The following is a 19,729-nucleotide window of genomic DNA, read 5'->3' as shown; positions in this document are numbered from 1 at the left end:
ATCTCAATGTTCCAGACCCCCACATTGTGGACCAACTGAATCAAATCCTAGAAATGGTGGTAGATATTTCAGAGGTAAATGATATTAGTACAAGCTTCCAATCCCAAGAAATTATATGAAAATTTAATTACTTTCGGTAAAAAACAATGCATCTATTTGAGTGGATTTTTACCACTTGGATAGTTAATTATGATATTCATTTATATTCTAGGGGTTTTTCATTGTAAAATTTGAAACATTGAAGGATAAGGAATTTGTCTTCAGAGAGGGTCCTTTGTTCTAGGGATCTCCAGGTATTTTTATAACCCTATGGTTCTCATAAATCAATGTCAATACAATCGTGGTTTCCAAAATGATGGCGTGGGTAAGATTTCATAATCGGCCTCTTCATTTTTAGCATCATAAAGTACTAGAAGGAATTGGAAATGATCTTGGAAGGTACATAAAGATAGACACACAGATAACTAAAGAATCAATATTTACTTTCGCCATAATTTGTGTGGAGGTAGAGCTTAGTAAAGGCTTACATGATCACATTTATTTTTTACATGACAAAAAATGTTGGACCTAGATTTTAGATTTTGAGAATACAAAATTTAGATGCCAAATTTTTCTGCAAACATGTCATTTACAAAATTCATGCCCTCGGGCAAAGAAAGAATCAAGAAGGAAAAGGAAACAAGGAAAAAATCCCAAGGAATGACAATTTTGAGAGCAACACGTCTCAAAAGAAGAGGATGAAGGGGAATGGGTAATCCCATAACTGAGGAAAATCAAAATCCACAAGAAATAAAAGAAGGAATAATGGTACGAAGTTCGAAAGGTTCAGAAGAAGGAAGCACTTTAATCCCAGTACTATAGAATGAGATGATCCTCATAGAATAGGAGATGGGAGGTTATAAATGAACTCATGTATCTAAGAGCTTAGACTCAGGTGAGGAAAATTAAATGATAGGAGGACAAAACCAGCTAGCAATTGTAAATGCGACCCCTAATTTAGGAGGTTGGTGGAAAATGGAAAAAAAGTAAAGGAAGAAAAGGGTAACTAAGTATTTTTACTTAACCTGAAGTTGATTTTACTATTTTATCTTACTATTTTTCCTGAGCACAAGCAACGAGAATATACAACATGTAATTTTTTTTGTTAAATAAAATTAGGATTTTTCCTCAGGGAAAAAAAAGATAGCCAAAAGGTTTGATATGAAAAATAATTTACTTTAAAATATCATGTGTTCCCACATACATCAAAATTATGTTGATTTATAAATACTTCTCTTCAATATTTTCAAGTATAGAAAACAATTACAAAGAAATGGAAGTAATTTTGTTACCTTTGATTTAGTGGATGTTACTCATCCTCACCACACTAATATTATTTAACACCAATGTAGATCCATATTAACCTTGAATATAGGAGGTGTGAATATGAAACAAATCTCACGAGGTGGAAACATTTCCTGAAGTTTTACTAAGGGCTTGCACTTCAAGTGGTTTGATCCCATGGGGTACTTGACAGACTTGGGGTGATGGACATGCACTAGTATATATATGTATATATATACATATATGTATATATGTAAATATGCATATATACATATATGTATATAAATATGTATATATATATATATAGATATATATATATATATATATATATATATATATATATATATATATATATATATATATATATATATATATATATATATATATTGTATGGAAGGAATTACATATCTCCTTCATTTTAAGCAAGATGTTCTCGCATATAACATGGCATTGTAGTTTTTCTTTATTTAAATTTTGTTTTTGAATGCATAAATGGATTCAACAACTTGAGAATCCTCTTGGACACTTGGATTTTGTAGACTACATAGTTGTTGAAATTAACAAAGAATATGTATTATTGGAGAGAGTTTGTTCACTAGTTGTGTGTGTGTCCTAGTTTAGGATTAGTTCCTACTTTCTAGGAGATAGTTCTAACTCTCATATTCATATGTAAACTTATATATTCTTGATGTTAATTATTAATGAGTAGAGCGTTCTGCGTGAGGTAGTCTCCAGGTGTAACTTTCCCACCTGAGAGTTTCTAAGTTTCAGAATATATTTGTTTTCTTCCATTTGGTAACATGGTACCATAGTTGGTGAGATTGGTGACTGTGTGAGTGCCTAAGTGGTAAAATTATGGCCCCTGGTAGCTCGTAAGAAGGAGGCCTGGCGAGGAGGCGACGTGCTAAGGAAAAGCATGAAAAATGATTTTTTCTCTAAGGTGAAGATGGAGCTATGTGCATCTGATCTATTTTTTACACATTGCTCAACTGAGATTAGTTTGAGGTACAACACATATTGCAACCTAGTTTACACACTGTTCGACCTTTCCTTACACCAATTGTGGCTAATGCACCCAAAAAGTTCGACTTTGAGCTCCGATTGTGCATTGTAGTGGTGAGTTGGTGATCTGTCGTCTGATTGCGCGCTGCAGTGGTGAGTTGGCGATCTACGTTCTGATTTCTTACTGCAGTGGTGATTTGGCGAACGCCCAGTAGGTATTTGAGATCGTGGCAGTGACATGTGTGAAATAGTTGGCATATTACTATCTGAGACATCATTACTTCCGCGGTGGAGCTGAGTTGAGCGAGGGCCGGAGGAAGATCGTGTAGGAGGCCGACGTTATTTTTGGTAGGAGACTGAAATCATGGCAAGGTATTGGATTTTGGATCGTGGAAAGGTATCTGAGATTGTGTGCCATCTGAAATGGTTACCTGCCTGGTAGGAGCATAGGAGAGGCACGCCAACCTTATTGGAATCGTGGGATCGACTGTGGTGTGTGCGATGATTGTTGGTGGTGAGTCTGCCCATTGTGGATTTGGTAGTAGGAGTCTTCTCCTCGGCGTGCGGAGCATCCTGTAGTATGCTTGTTTGAGCTAGGGTCCAACCTGCACAGATCAACGTGTAGACTCTAGCATTAGATCAGTGTGCGTAGCAGGCTATGGTGGACCAGCATGTCGGTTGCTAGTTGTGGCTCACCAACGTGGAGATCGTGGAAATCGTGCATACTACCGTGGAGATTGTGGTATACGTATCAGATCCATGTCATGAATAACTGTAAATCGTGTGATGCTGAGAATGTAAGTTCGAAGGTCTGTTTTTCTAGTGCTTCTGTGTCCTCTGACATGGTGTATCTGAAGCCCATCTCAGTGGGTGGTCAGGTTTCTTTTTGAGATTTATTAAGTTTTGGTGCTACATAAGTAGTCACTGCCATTGCTGCATTTTTTGATATGCTACATGATTAAGAGTTTTTTGACATTGAAGAAAAAAACATTATTTGAAATTTAATCTATAAGTATTCTTGCATGCCTGGTAGAATCGCTCTTGATGATGTCTTGATGCTTTTTTGCCCAAGATCGTTGAAATATCACCCGTTTTTTTTTTCATTTGAAAGAATCAATTGCCAGAGGTTGAAGTTTTTTTTAGACAGGTCTATAGATCGACCTATCATAGTGAATAATCAGATGGCATAAGCATACTTGAATGAGAGCAATAAGCTCGATGGGTCCAATTATTCAAACTGGAAATTTAAATTGTAGACTATTCTTGAGGGGAAAAGTGCATGGGCAATTGTAAATGGGGATGAATTGAAGCCAACTCTAGTAAGAGACAGAACAAACACAGCAATTTAGAATTGGGAGAAGAGGGAGAACAAAACGGAAGTGCTATTGAAATTATCAATGAAAAATTGCATTATCCCTCACATGAGAGAGTGTAGATCAACAAATGGTATTTGGACAACTCTCAAGGATTTGTATGAGATAAAGAATACAAATCACTTATTATTCCTGAAGAGCGAGGTTCTCTCCATCAAAATGGAGGAGAGTGAATCACTCATTGCATTTATCTGTCGGATCAAGGAGCTGAGAAATAAGATAGCCGATATAGCGGAGACAATATCAAACATTGATCTCATCATGGTTACCATGGATTGTATGAATGATGATTATCATATGTTTATTACAGGGCTGAATGCAAGGGAGAAAGCCCCAATTTCGAAGAATTGATAGGGATCTTTATATAAGAGGAAGTGAGGCGGATGGCTCTGAAACCCCAGACTTTAGATCCTGCATTAATGGCGAAGGAAAATCCTTTCACAGGGACAACAAGTGTAGGATAGAAAGGTAGAGGTACGCCATAGAGAAAGCCACCTCAAGGTATGTCTTCGACAATAAATTATTCAAGAACCAAGTGTTTTTATTGCGGTAAAGATGGTCATATTCCTAGGAATTGTCATAAGAAGAAGCTTGATGAAACTTGACATAGACAAAAGAAGCATGAAAGGCACTTTACTGATGAAGATCGGAATCAGGACCTCAGGTTGTTTGTTTCTGATTCTTCTTTCTCTTCTGAAAATGATGAAGCAGAAACTTGGTTTGTGGATTGCGGAGCTTTCACTCACATTACAGGTAACAGGCACTGGTTCGAAAGTTTTAAAGAAACCAACGGTGGTGCTAATATCTACCTTGGTGATGAAAGAGCCTACCAGATCAAAGGACATGGAGAGATTCCTGTGATTTTTCCTGATGGAAAGATCAGGAAAATCCAGAATGTGATGTATGTACCAAGAATTAAAAAGAATTTAATATTTGTTTCAATGATTGTAGATCAGAACTTGAAGGTGGAGTTCTTTAAAACCTATTGTGTCATTAATAATTTGTTGGATAAACAAAAACTGCTTGCATTTGGAATTTGAGTTGGAGGCCTGTACAAGTTGAATGTCACAAGTGTACAACACCACACTTTGACTTCAACAACAATGATAGTAGAGAATATTTGACATCAAATATTTGGACACATCAATCTTCTTGATTTAGTGCTTCTACAAAAGCAAGGTATGGTGAATGGACTCCGTGTTTTAAAAAATGCACATATTGACTGTAAAGGATGTGAACTTGGGAAGATGCACATCGATGAATTTCCCTCAAGTTTAAGTAGAAGAAAGAGAGATATCCTAGAATTTGTGCACCCTGCTATATGTGGACCAATGCAGACAAGATCATTAGGAGGAGCATATTATTTTTTATTATTTGTTGATGATTGCACAAGATATACATGGGTATATTTTCTCAGAAAGAAAAGTCATACATTTGAATATTTTAAAGATTTTCGAAGTATGATTGAAAAACAAAAAGGGAAAGGCATCAAAATTCTCTACTCAGATCAAGGGGGAGAATACAAGCTGGGAAACATCGTCAAATATTGCAGGAGCCATGGAATAATTCAACAGTTTATAGTACCCGACACTCCATAGCAAAACGGGGTGGCAGAGATGAAGAACAACACTTTAGTGGAGTGTGTACGCAACATGTTGAAAGTTAAGAACCTATCTAATGGATTTTGGGCAGAGGCTATAAACATTGTACCTTATTTAAAGAATAGGAGTCAAAACGAAGTGTCTTAATCTTAAACTTCATTCGAGGCATTATATGGTTTTAAGCATGTAGTTAGTCATCTAAGAGTATTTGGTTCGAAAGCTTTTTCTCATGTTCCAAAGCAGGTTAGGAAGAAATTGGATTCTAAGGCCATCAAATGAATATTTGTAGGGTATTGTTCTGAGTTTAAAGCATACAAGCTATTTAATCCATCTACTCACAAGGTGTTTGCGAGTAGAGATGTGATATTTCATGAGTAGGTTGATAAAGGAAATAAAGACAAAGGCAATGAGGAGTGGCACATTGCTTTGTTGATGGAGGATAGCAGTGAGGAAAGCAAAGACAACCATGTGCAACAGCTACAAAAAGAAGAATCAAGTGACACGGGTACAGTCAACAAACCAAGCCCATCAAGGAATGAGCAAGATAGATTTGAGGCAAGTCCACCACTAAGGAGATCAGGTAGGTAGACTTAATTACCAACAATATATAGAGATCATGATCTTATAACTAGTATGTAAAATTTGCTGAGCCCTAAAATTATAAAGAAGAAATTCAATATGATGAATGGAGGGCATCCATGGAAGAAGAATACGAGTCAATACTTAAAAACACAAACTTGGATTTAGTTGAATTGTCAGAAGGGAAAGAATGTATAGGTTGCAAGTGGTTATATAAACCTAAATTTAAATCAGATGGTAGTGTAGAAAAATACAAAGCTAGGTTGGTAGGTAAAGGTTACTCACAAAGAGAAGGAATTTATTATGAGGAAACCTTTGCTCCAGTAGCTAATTTGAACACTTTTAGAATGTTGATAGCTTTAGCTACAAAGTATCATCGGAGTCTACACCAACTAGATATCAAGTTTTCATTTTTAAATGGAGAATTGAAAGAAGAGGTTTATTTAAAACAACCTGAAGGGTTTATCAAACAAGGGCAGGAGCATTTAGTATGGAAATTAAAAAAGGAATTATATGGTTTGAAACAGGCACCCAGGCCATGGTATGAAAACTTTGACTCATTTTTCTTGTAGAATAGTTTTAAGAGCAGCAAAAACACCCAAATCTGTATATTGTGTTTGATGAAAAGGGGAAAATTGTTTTGATTTATTTATAGGTAGATGATTTAATTATCACAGTAAATGTTGATGAATTGATTATAGAAATCAAAGTGCAGATGTCGCAAGTGTTGGAAATGAAATTGTGTTTGATGAAAAGGGGAAAATTGTTTTGATTTATTTATAGGTAGATGATTTAATTATCACAGTAAATGTTGATGAATTGATTATAGAAATCAAAGTGCAGATGTCACAAGTGTTGGAAATGAAAGACCTCAGAGAATTACACTATTGTTTGGGTCTGGAAGTTTGGAGGGACTCTAGGCAGACTTTTCTCACTCAAGGGAATTATGTTAGAGGTTTATTGAAAAAGTTCAGAATGGAGCAGTGAAAGCTACCTCAGGGGCTTTATAGCAGAATCTTAAATTTCGGATGGAGGATGACTCCAAAGAGTTGGATGCCACATTGTATAGATGACTAGTTGGGAGTCTGATTTATTTGACTACAATTAGACCAGACTTAGCATTCTCGGTCAGTGTGTTAAGTCAGTTCATGTCAAAAGCTCTTGGGAACCACTGGGTAGCAACAAAAGGTGCCTTGAGATACCTTCAAGGAACCATTTATTTTGGTATTAGGTACACTGATTCTTCTGATGTTAATTTGAAAGGTTTTTCAGATTCAGACTGGGAAGGAAACATGGATGACAGAAGATCCATAACTAGTTATTCTTTCAACATTGGATACAGGGTAATTGCTTGGAGCAACAAGAAGCAAAGTATTGTTTCCTTATCTTTTATAGAATTAGAGTATCATGTAATGTGCGCAACCACATGTGAGGCTATTTGGTTGAGGATACTTCTCCATGATGCCTGAGAAGAACGAAAATATGCAACAATAATTTGACGTGACAACTAAAGCTCCACCAAGCTCACGAAAAATCCTGTGTTTCACAAAAACACGAAACTTGTCGATACTTAGTTTCATTTTGTTAGAGAGAAGGTTCAGTAAAAAGAAATTTATATTGAATATTGTAATACTTGTGATAATGCAATAAACATTTTTACCAGGCCCCTTGGAAGAATAAAATTTGAATTATTTAGAGAGATGTGAGGAGTACTAGTGAACCCTTTCTCCATTAAGGGGGAGTGTTGAAATTAATGAAAATATGTATTATTGGAGAGTGTTTGTTCATTAGGTGTATGTCTGTCCTAGTTTAGAATTAGTTCCTACTTTCTAGGAGTTAGTTGTAACTCTCCTATTCTTTTGCAAACTTATATATTCTTGATGTTAATGATTAATGAGTAGAGCATTCTGGGTGAGGCAATCTATAGGTTCACAACTTTCTCACTTGAGAGCTGCTAAGTTTTAGAATATATTTGTTTTCTTCCATTTTTTAACAACATAGTTTAAAGTTGCAATTCCAAACCTCTCCAAGGTTTTAGATGAAATTGACTAAAAATATTACTGAAAATGTTTTGACCATAATACTTTTTATTTTTTATTTTTTTATTTTAGTTTTTATTTCCAATATACTTAGTTGATATTGAAATATTTAACAAAACATATGTATTGGAATATTTGATTTTCAATTTCTTTAACTAATATAGGTAATTGACATTAAAATATTTTATGCATTGAAATATTTTATTTATGGCACACAATTAAATTCTTTTTGTCACTAATATTTTTTAAATATTACATTATAATTTCATATTAAAAATTCAATAAATTACACTTTTAAAAAGTAATTAATTTTTTTGATTTCAATTACCTTTTCTTTAACTATGTATCACATTAATATAAAATTATTTTATTTAAAAAAGCATATATTTATAATATTCTCTTTCATATATATATATATGAAATTGGAATACATTAGTGATATGGAGATTCAAATATCCTATTAAAACTTCACACTAAAATATTTTAAAAATAACACAAGTATTAAATAATTTTATTTATTGTTTTCAATTACTTGGTCTCTTCACGTAAAGTTGTCATAAATTTTTGTTATTTAATATAAATATCAAAATATAATAATTCTAACCCACATATATATAGATGATGGACCATATGTCAATTTAAAATTAAACACTAAAAATATTAAAATAAAAAATAATTTTATATATAAAAATATAGTTATTTTAAGAAGAGACATATGTAAGTCCATGTGTAAAATGAATGGAAAAATGCATTTTCCGGATATGCCTCTAGATGCAAATAACATCATATAACATCATATTAATAGTAGATAATTATTATAAATGCTTTTACTCTGATTTAATAATTCTATTAAAATATAAGTATAGTTAAATATTGTAATTAGATATTATTTAATATGCTGGATAATCTTTACTCTATTTAATGATTGTTCAACATATTTAATCATTATTAAATATGGGGGAGAAGATTAAATTATAACTTATTATAATTAATGAGTATAAATTATGGTTAAATATAGATAACTTTAATGATTTACATGTAATTATATTAAAATGGTTTGAATATATTTTAAAATAAATATAAATTTAAAAATTATAAAACTCTGATTGTATTATTTAAATGTTTCTGCGTGAGCCTTTACTTTCCCAGTCACCTTCATTAACATGCAGTGAATGAAGATAAAGATAAATCTGCTGGGCATTCCTTTCGAATTAACATGCTGTGAATGAAGATAAAGATAAATATGCTGGGCATTCCTTTCGAATTCACAAACTTACATAATTTTTAGAGTGAAAACTGTGTAAAAATATTTTATCTAGAGGAAATAAATTACTTGGAAAGAGAGTTTTTGCAAAATTAATGCATATGGGATACACATTAACTGTACATGCCAATTTGGAATTTACTGTGGAGTTCTTTTTGGTATTTAAAAAAAAGTCACTTGTGATATTAAACTGGTGAGATCTGTTTCTATGTAGCCGATTGATTGTTGATTGATTGTTGGTCAAGTCAGATACTAAATTGGTGTATGAGACCATTTTGTTTGTGGGACAAGGGATCCATCTCCTCACAAATATTTGATTGTTAAGTCTACTAAGGCATACATACTCTACCCCTTTAGTTTTGAACATATCACCTCTTAAGAAAAAACACATGCTCTTAACCATTAAGCCTACTCAAACTATAAATAAAACAACAATTAAAATAATTAACCCAAATAAAACTTAATGCTCTTAACTATTAAGCCTACTCAAACTATAAATAAAACAACAATTAAAATAATTAACCCAAATAAAACTTAATGACAAAAAAAATGTTGAGCTGACAATATAGGGCGTTTCATTAAAAATAGACAACGATGAACGTCCACACTGTCCTGCTTTCTTCTAGATAAAAAGAGACACGTTGTTTGCACTAACGAACTTTGATTTTGAAATCACAGTGACGGTGGGTAACCCATTACAACTTTTCGCTCATCGTGGGATTATGAAATAACATTTGAACGAAGTCACTTTCCTTTCATGTCCCGAGTGACAAAGCCTTTATCAAAGTGTGTTGTGACAACTCATGGAAAAATTGATAAGCCAATTTTTTTTAAGAAATTTTTTTTTTAATTAAATTTATTGTATAGATGTTTTATATTTTAACATGAAAATGTTTTCGAGTTGTTTTTATTTAGATTTTTCAAAAAAAAAATTCGTGGTTTTGTTTGTTTGTTTAATTTCTCTAAAATTTACTAAGAATTTATTGAAATTAGAGGTTTGGTAGGTAATCTATGCACAATCAAAGTGTCCTAGTGTTTTCCATGGTGCTTAATCCATATATATAGTGAAAAAACTAATTTAAATAACACAAATCAAGATTTCACCTCAAATTTTTCTGCGAGATTCCGACTTGGGAAAGTCCAAAAAATCTGAGTACAGACAACTCCAATGTTATTATATAGTTATATTATATGATATAGCAATAAAAAAAAGAAACGCTTTAAAAAAAGATAAAAAAATTACATTTAATGAAATATATGATATATAGGTTATTAAGTATAAAATAGATTTATATTCTTTATAATTTAGTTATTAATTACTATAAATCTATCTTAATTTTGGATGTTGTGTTCAAAGACAAATAAAATCTTTTGAAGTGCGAACCACTTTGATATCACTAAAAATACAAATTTTTTATTTTTATTTTTAATTATTATTTTTTATATTTTTTAAGTTATTTGTAACACATCTCTTCTATTTATTTATTTATTTATAAATTATGGTAACAAGAATTAATTTTTTATTATTATCTATCCTTCTCACTCATGAACACATTTCATCATTGCATTTATTTGCTTATATTAGACTTTGGCTATCATAACTTCACCATACAAATATATTCATCGTGATAATAAAATTAATATTATGTTGTCACAAACCCCGACCCTTCAATTTGTTTTTTGTACAAATCTACATAAGCACTCCCAAAGTTGACACTTTTGTTTTTCTATTATTCAATTCTCTTAAAACATAACTCCAAAACCTATCTATTCCTTTTTAGAGAATAAGCAAAGAATAATTTATCAAGTATATCTCTTCTTTGCAAATTTAACTCTTTTATTTTGATTTCCTAACACTACTATGAGAATTGCCCCAATTGTTCCTCTCCCTATTGACTTGACTTTGAAATTAAACAATATTCCCTATTCGCTATGATCATATTAAAGGTATTTATATAAAATTTCATTGCTTTTGATAGTGGTCACCCTCTGTTGACTATATGTATAATCGATATATTTTACATGCTTGAACTTTTAAGCTAAAGGTCGGAACCTCTAGAAGAGATCCTTTCCCACCTTTCATTTTATATGTTTTGTTTTGGCATGGCTCTTTGATTTAGCCCATCGTGGATTACTAGTTGTACCACTTCTTGAACAGTGTGGCCATCCCAATTCTTCCAAGTTTTAATGGTCACGTGATATTCACATGGTAATTATTACTATGGCAAGGTGGACGCATCAGAATGTTTCCCTAAGATCCATAACCCTAACCTATCGTTTTGCCTCCCTTCCTGCCTCATTTGGTCTCTGAATGGTTTCGAAGAGTGACATGTCAATACTATCTCTCCTTGTTGCAGCTGGACCTTGCACCAGAGTTCTATGGCAAGCAAAAATTCTCTTGACTGTGAAGTTTCCACTAACGCCTGGTAAGGGATTAAATCAAACTTGAAGCCCTTACACTCTGCGCCTTTGCGTTTTCATCTATTTTTTTTCGTTTTCTTAGTTATACACCTCCTTTTTCTTCTTACTATTCCAGGTAAAGGGGTGTGAAGCTAACAGGGAGGTCATAACGCTGGAATCCGATACCCATAAACCTCCTCTGGACGAAATGTAAGTACACTTTTGGTAATAATCGCTAAGAGAAGGGTTAACTAATTCTTTTGTACAATGATTCTAATTTAAACATTGTTAGTTTAACTTTCTTGGATTCTTTGATTCCAGGTCTTACGGTGCCTCCTGGGGTCGTCCTTTACCAGTGCGGAATAGGAGTGAGATTGTCGGGAACGCACTCCTCCCTACAGGCATCAAGGGCAGTAATTTGAGCTGGAAACCCCCTTTTTTTCTGAATGTTGAGTTGTCGCTCAGTTCGGCCGACAGTTGTGTCTATTTCAGAGTTGACCCCTTCTGGAGCGTTTTATTACTTACCCATTGTGGGAGAATCTATCAGCTTTGCTCCTGACAGGTAAACTTCACCATTCTGATGGTTGTAAATATCCTTACGTTTTTAAGGTTTTATAAGAATATAATGGTTTTTGTTTTGTTTTTTTTCTATTTCTACCCTGTAACAGGTAAACCCCTTCTTTCTCTCGCTCAGATTCCCTCATGGAGAGTTTGGAATAGGAGTCTTTTTCCCTTGTCCCTAACGACCATCATTCTGCAACAGGTAGATGGTTTCTACTTTCCTTGACTATTTGTCATTACAGTTACAATTTGAACCCAAATACTCGATATTTTTTGAGTACGATTAAGTTCCAGGGCTTATCATGCAATGGTGTAGCCCTTGTTTTCTTAGGCCTCTGGCCTGTCAGTTGCTCAACATATATGAATTGAAATGTATATATTTGGAATGCAATTTTCGAATTGGGTCCTCCAGTAATTTTCTAGAAACCTCTGAAAAGAGCTCCGTTTTTCATTTTATTCAATCCTCTCGTTATTACTTATTTCCATGGATTATATACTTAGTGTATTTTCGTTTTAACAGTTTGGCTATGGAAACTATGTTTTTCTTCCTACAATTCACGCTTGGTAATTTAACCTTTGCATACTTCCTAGGGTAGAAACAAAGTTGGTAATCATTCTCTTTGTTTTTGTGGTTAAATCGGCTATGTATTTTTATTTAATTGAATAACTATGGTTTTTTTTTCTTCTAAAATTTGTTTAGACAGCATAGCACATAACTGTTATAGAAATTAGAAATCAAATCTTCTTAAGTCAATGCGATATTATATATACATGTATATATGGATTGACTTCCATTTGCAACCCTAGTCTGTAAATTTGATTTTATTTTCTCATATTGTGGTCACAATGTGCCTGGGGCATTTCTGTAACCTTCGGTTAGATTGACGATTTGCTGACGCAAATTAATTCTCCAGTTTCATTTATTGTCTATTTCTCTGCAACGGTTTATTTCTCAGGCGTCTTTTTTCTTTTTTACGTTTAACATGGTACAATTTTTAAGTAATCCTTGAAAGCTATATGGAGTTTGGTATAGTTTGCGGTTTATACATCAATCTAATAGTGAGCCCAATTAATTATAAGTAAAATTCTCACTATTAACAATTTTAATCGTTGGAATCGTATGTCATACCGTATTGGCCATCTTATATTGCAGAATTTATTTATCAGGAAACTAAGACGTTACTGCACGATTTGGAAATCCAAATCTGATAATCACCTCTAATTTTCTACCGAGTAGATGGCCAATTGGTTAAATTGCCTACTCCCTTGACTTTTATCTTAACTATGATTATATCTTTTTCACGCTCTTTATAATTCTAACTTTGCTCATCATAATCTTTCACAAAATATTTAATATCAAAGGTTCGACATATAACATAATCATAAACGAATAACTTAACCAATAATTGAATCATTATGGAGGAGTATATTTGGGTCTGGTTTTTGGAGTAATGTGTTTAAATACAAATACCTAAAGGATCATGACATTCTATATTGGTATGAGAATGTATTGGTATTAGAAAGAATGTATAGTTACCCTGATGAGCTTGGCAATATGGTTTAGTTTCCAAAAGATTGCTATTTTTTTTTACATCATCTAGCTTGGTTTAGGGGGTCGGGTCATAGGATCCTCATAGACGTTGATCATAATCTGGGTTCTGGCATGGAATGCAACATATCCAAGGCATTCATTCGGTGTTTGAATGGGTGTAGTATTTATTCCTGGAATCAAGGTATATCCTCTTGGTGGGGTCTTTATCCTCTCTAGAAAACTGCTCAAGGGATGAGATTCGATGGGCCAACGGTGCTCGAATGGAAAAGGATTTCTGTCGGCATTAAACCACTGGGTATATGCAGTGGGAAATATCATGGTTGGTGATATATATTATACCTTTTGCGATAGGGAGGCTCAGCATGAGGAAAATCTTGTATTATACGCTTATTGGAAGACCAATATTCCTATCAAAATAATCCTATTTTCCTTGCTAGCCTATCAGAACAAAAATCTCACTTGGGAAAACCTGCAAAAGTGACAGTGGTGTGGGCCCAGTATCTGCTCAATTTGCAAAATGGACAAAGAAAACAACTGTCATATGTTTCTCAAATGCCACCTAACGATTTAGGTATGGGATAAACTGGCCCTTCACTTTGGTTTTCCTCGTAAACATTTTGACAATATTGTGGATTGCATGGAATGTTGGAGTAAGCAGAAGATTTCATGGAGGATCATTCCCTCTCTTTTATTTTGGGCTATATGGAAATGGCGGAACAAGCATATTTTTGAGAATTCCATTGAAGATTTCATGCTGGCTTTTTAGAGCATTATATCATGTCACTCCATGTTTCCTTTACATGATATTAATAATAATGAAAAACAATTCAAGCATCCTAATCCTCAGCGGGAGTATCCATTTGGTTTCTTTGATGGTGTGACGCAAATGAACAATTGTGGTTGTGGCTTTTGGATAGCCATATCAAAAGAATTGGAATACAAGATTCAGTGGAATGCGAGGAGCGGTACAAATACTAGGGCAGAACCAATGGCCTTATGGGGTCTATTATGGTTCACAAACTTCCTCAATATAACTGACATTCATATATTTGGGGATTCTAAGATTATCACTTATCATGTAAATGGATGTGCGAATATCAATCAACCATCGCTCTTTGGTTGGTTATGGATAATTGATAATCTTTGGACTCATTTCAACGACTCTACAATTAAGCATATAGGCAGAGAACATAATCAATTAGTTGATGAACTTTCAAAGAAGGGACTTCAAGGAAATCTGGGTGATATGCACATTGATATAATTTTAGAAGACAATGTTCTAGATGTTGGGGAATTTCCATTCCCTGGGTAATTCTTGTGTTTATCTTTTTTTGATTTAATTTTGTGTATCTTTTTCTTTCTTTTGAATTTGCTGGCTAGCCACATAGACATCATGTTGGTGATTGGATATAAAAGATATGGGTGGTAATATGGTACAACTTTGTCTATCCACATTGGCCATATTGTTGGATAAAATACTTCTTTTGATCCCCTTCTAATTCAGATTGGGAAGCATGCATGCTCTCCCAGATGGTACTATGTTAATTAGGATGGAGTATATCTATGTTTTGTATATGATCCAATATGATAATATATAATGTTTTTTTGCACTTGGATAATAAATAAATAAAAATAAATAAATAAATTATTGTAGAATAACTTAACCGATAACTTGAATTATATAACAATTTATTAAATTAGTCTTTACCCATCTAGACTAAAGCAAATATGTATATATAGTTTTTAGTTTGTACGCAATCATTACGATTAATTAACACCTTTTTGTCAACTTCCTTTTTACACACAATTCCATACTAGAATTAAATGAAATCATATTTCCTATACACACAAATTTCCTAATCGTATGAGTCGATTGATATAATTTTGGAAGACAATGTTCTAGATGTTGGGGAATTTCCATTCCTTGGGTAATTCTTGTGTTTATCTTTTTATAATTTAATTTTGTGTATCTTTTTCTTTCTTCTGAATCTGTTGGCCACATAGACATCATGTTGGTGATTGGATATAAAAGATATGGGTGGTAATATGGTACAACTTCGTCTATCCACATTGGCCATATTGCTAGATGAAATACTTCTTTTGATCCCCTTCTAATTCAGATTGGGAAGCATGCATGCTCTCCCTGATGGTACTATGCTAATTAGGATGGAAGATGTCTATGTTTTGTATATGATCCAATATGATAATATATAATTCTTTTTTCGTACTTGGAAAATAAACAAATAAAAATCAATAAATCAATAAATAAATTATTATCGAATAACTAAACCAATAACTTGAATTATATAACAATTTATTAAATTAGTCTCTACTCAGATCTAGACAAAAGCATATATGTATATATAGTTTCTAGTTTGTATGCAATCATTACGATTAATTGATACCTTTTGTCAACTTCCCTTTTACACACAATTCCATACCAAAATTAAATGAAATCATATTTCCTATACACACAAATTTCCTAATCGTATGAGTCAATGGTATACACTTCGGAATTCACGCTTTCCACCTGACCATGAAATGCTTCCTTTAGTTATCCCCTGTGTTGAGATGTGCTTGTTAGTGGAATCGACAACTCCTTTTGATTCCATAATAATGTATTTAATCAATTTACATAATAATAGCAGATTTTTCTTAGCGGTGTTCTGCTCTCTGGTTTTGCCAACTCACTTGCCTAGTATTTTTTTCTTTTCTTTTTGAAAATGGTGATTCTTCCTTTTTCTTTAAAGTCTATCTTTCTCACCCACCCACTTGCCTAGGATTTTTTCTTTTCTTTTTTTGAAAAATGTGTTTTTTTCCTTTTTCTTTAAAGTATACCTTTCTCACCCGTGGTGCTATATTCCACCCATACTCAATGCTTTTCTTTAGTAAGTAATTTAATGTATCTTTCTCTCTCATCTTATTATCTTATTTATTGCCTCTTAGGTATTTTTAGGAGTCTATTTTTGGGAATATTTATTTTGGTCTTATCTGTTAGAGCCTAAATTTACCTCAGGCTGAGAAAGGTAGGATCTAGGGTAACATCAAACCATGCTTAACCTGGTAGCTAGCCCTACTAGGTCGGGAGAGGGCTCTCTCCTGGTCAATCTTAGAAAAATATAGTCAATAGGGCTAGCGATGGTTGATTTTAGGCTAGGTATGTATGCAGAAGAGTTTGATTGAATGTAATGATGTTTTGTTGGCTCAAATGGAAAGACAGATTTTGGGTTTGGGGAATGAGGCTCAGTTTTCCTACAAGGATGTGGTGCAAGAGAAAGGCTCCAATCTAGTGGATGTTCCTTAGTACAACAACAAATCTTACATTATAAAACAAATGAAACAAGTTCCTACCATGGAGGTAAAGTTATTAGAGGTAAACCACCTATTTTCTACTCTCCAATATGTTGAGAATTGTGTAGGGAAAATATTATTTCAAAATCTCTTACATGGTAACTGCTTGTGTTATCTCTTCACATATTATCTTTGTTGATCATTATTACATCGTTCAATACATCAAACAACTATAAAAACAATAACATCAATGACACAATAGTTAGGCTCCAAGCTAGGGCTAAAAATCCCTCCTCTTGAGTGGAAAGCCCGTAAACGACTTCTTATAGATTCTTCACCAAATGAGTACAAAGAACATGAAAAAAATTTGACCTATATTGCCTCTCTTATACCAAGACACAATCATCCTTTTCATCATCACCATGCTGTGTCGTAGCACCATGTAGCACTAGACAGTGTCTTCATGACTTCACCCAGATTCATCATATAGTAATAAGCATCATCCTCTAGCATTGACATAGTATATGAGTATCATCATAAGTGCACCAATAAGTATGTCTGTCATATAATCATATGAAGAATGCAACACTATACTATGGTATAACCATGAGCTAATGTGATAATCATTTGTTGTGGAAACCATCGATTCTTGTGATCCGAGCTTCTGAGGAAGCCATTGAACTTCTGTGACAATACTTGAGCTCATGTTCTGAGATACAGCCTGAAATATTCGTGTAATATGACCTTAAACTACAGAGGAATGCAAGCTACTATGGTGCCATGGCAGTGAGGGTATATATGCCTATATATATAGTAGTTGACTCATATATTTGAGGTGATATGAGTTAGTGAAATGTTGTATCTCCAATTATGAGACGATGTGCGAAATATATATATATATATATATATATATATATATATATATATATTGAGACCAACATGTCACTTCTTTATGCATATTTTGACGCCGACATGAGGATGAATGCACTTGTGTTCTGAGAGGACTTCTTCCACGTGTAACATGACTTTATAAATATGACAATGACTCTTATCTATTATGAAAAATACTAAAGACATCAAGAAGAAGTATTTGACCTATGAATAGCACTTCTTGCTCATGAAACCCATCATGCAAGGAATACAATAAATACATTTGTTTCTTCTGTACATAAAATCATAATTACAAGTTATTATAAAGACCGAACCTAGTTACACTTTTTACAACACTCCCTCTTAACTACAAAGGTATTCATAATGATACCAGGTCACACACACAATCACTTTGAATAGATATCATAAGAAGATTTGGATTGGTAACTCATCTATTTCTAGCATCATATCAATCCATCATTTTTCACAATGCACGGCCTTGAATAATAACTCTGATCTCCCAGTGAGATCTTGAGCTACAATTTTGGTGAGAACAATGACTATAGACACCATCATCATTGTCACTAGGGTACATACTCCACCCGAGTGTTCACATAGTATGACCTTCCAGGACTATTCTTGTCTTGGGTTTCTAGCCCTCAAAGAATATCGGTCCTCGAGTACTCTTTCCAGAATTTTCGATCACATTCTCCAAGAGTATAGGATGCTAGATGGTTACCCCAATCCTCCGTTATGTCTTCTCAGTTGAAGACCAAAATGATGCGCCTACCTCTCCCTCTCAATTAGGCAAGATACATCCATCATGTGTCTACATTTCTCTTCATGGCCTTCATTAAGACTTATGGTTGTTAGTCCTAGTCTAGTGCATGGCACATGAAACATAAAAACACAATTGTCACTCCTTCTTAATCAGAAGTTACCCAATCTAAGCTCCCTCTTAAATATGGACTTGCAGTAGCTTCATGGAACATCCAACTGCTCGGAGTATCTTTCTTCCTTTGATGTCATGCATTTCTTGTTTGTCGTGAATTCTTCTTCTTTCAGGACTTCTTCATGAGGAACATATCATCCATCACTTTCATCATTCTTTTGAAGAGTGATCCACCAGTGCTCTCATCTAGTCTAGCTTTATGTCATGCTACTATCTTCATACCATATTTCTTCAATGGTCTTTTGTTCTGCTATATGGTCATCAATCGTGGAAGACATATACTTAATTATGGCAGCCCTGCATAAGCTCATACAGATATTATTCAAAATAAGAAATGAATACTTAAATAAAAATTACCTTTGCGATGGTATTTCATCATGACGTCTTCCAATTTGTATCAGCACCCTACATACATGTTTACACATATCCCAAAGATATTCATTGTCAAGGGTCTCAATATTTTTCATATTTCTGTCAAAGCCTTCATATATGTCTGGGAGATTTCCTATTCAAATATTCCTTGTCCTTCTGGATGTTGATTGTGTTTACCATGGTTGCATGTCTCACGATCTCTTCCTTCCTTTCTTCACAAGTTTCTTTCCAAAGAGATTCCAATCAGAGTTCCTTAATTGTAGTCAACCACCTCATACTTCATATGAGGACATGTTATGTTCATTTCATCTAGTGTGAACCATGTCTTCTGACATCCTTTCGAAAGAGGAGACACCTTTCCTTTTATCATGCTTCTTAGGATAGAGCATTGATTCCAGTTACATGAAACCATACAACATGACACTATAAAATAACATATAAGTATACATACCTCATTTACTTTTATGTCATCTAGGCTTCTTTCAACAGCTTCCTTGATTGACAAAATATTCAACCCCTTGATCTCCTTCATCTCTTATGTCATCATACC

The 19,729-nt window shown here is 33.6% G+C and overlaps 1 long non-coding RNA gene across 1 annotated transcript; it reads left to right on the top strand.

The window, feature by feature from the left end:
• The first annotated feature begins 11,464 nt into the window (after positions 1–11,464).
• LOC149176225 (uncharacterized) lies at positions 11,465–12,403 on the top strand. The gene is made up of 4 exons (XR_016258630.1): positions 11,465–11,607; positions 11,718–11,791; positions 11,903–12,143; positions 12,250–12,403. It is a non-coding gene; the product is annotated as an uncharacterized LOC149176225 (long non-coding RNA).
• Positions 12,404–19,729: the final 7,326 nt, after the last annotated feature.

Source organism: Pinus tabuliformis, chromosome 4_1 (genome assembly GCF_031772625.1).
Source record: "Pinus tabuliformis cultivar Carrire ecotype Pingquan chromosome 4_1, CPIR1, whole genome shotgun sequence".
NCBI classification, from domain to species: Eukaryota; Viridiplantae; Streptophyta; class Pinopsida; order Pinales; family Pinaceae; genus Pinus; species Pinus tabuliformis.
Note: the sequence above shows the minus strand (reverse complement) of the source record. Positions and strands in the feature narration are given on the sequence as shown.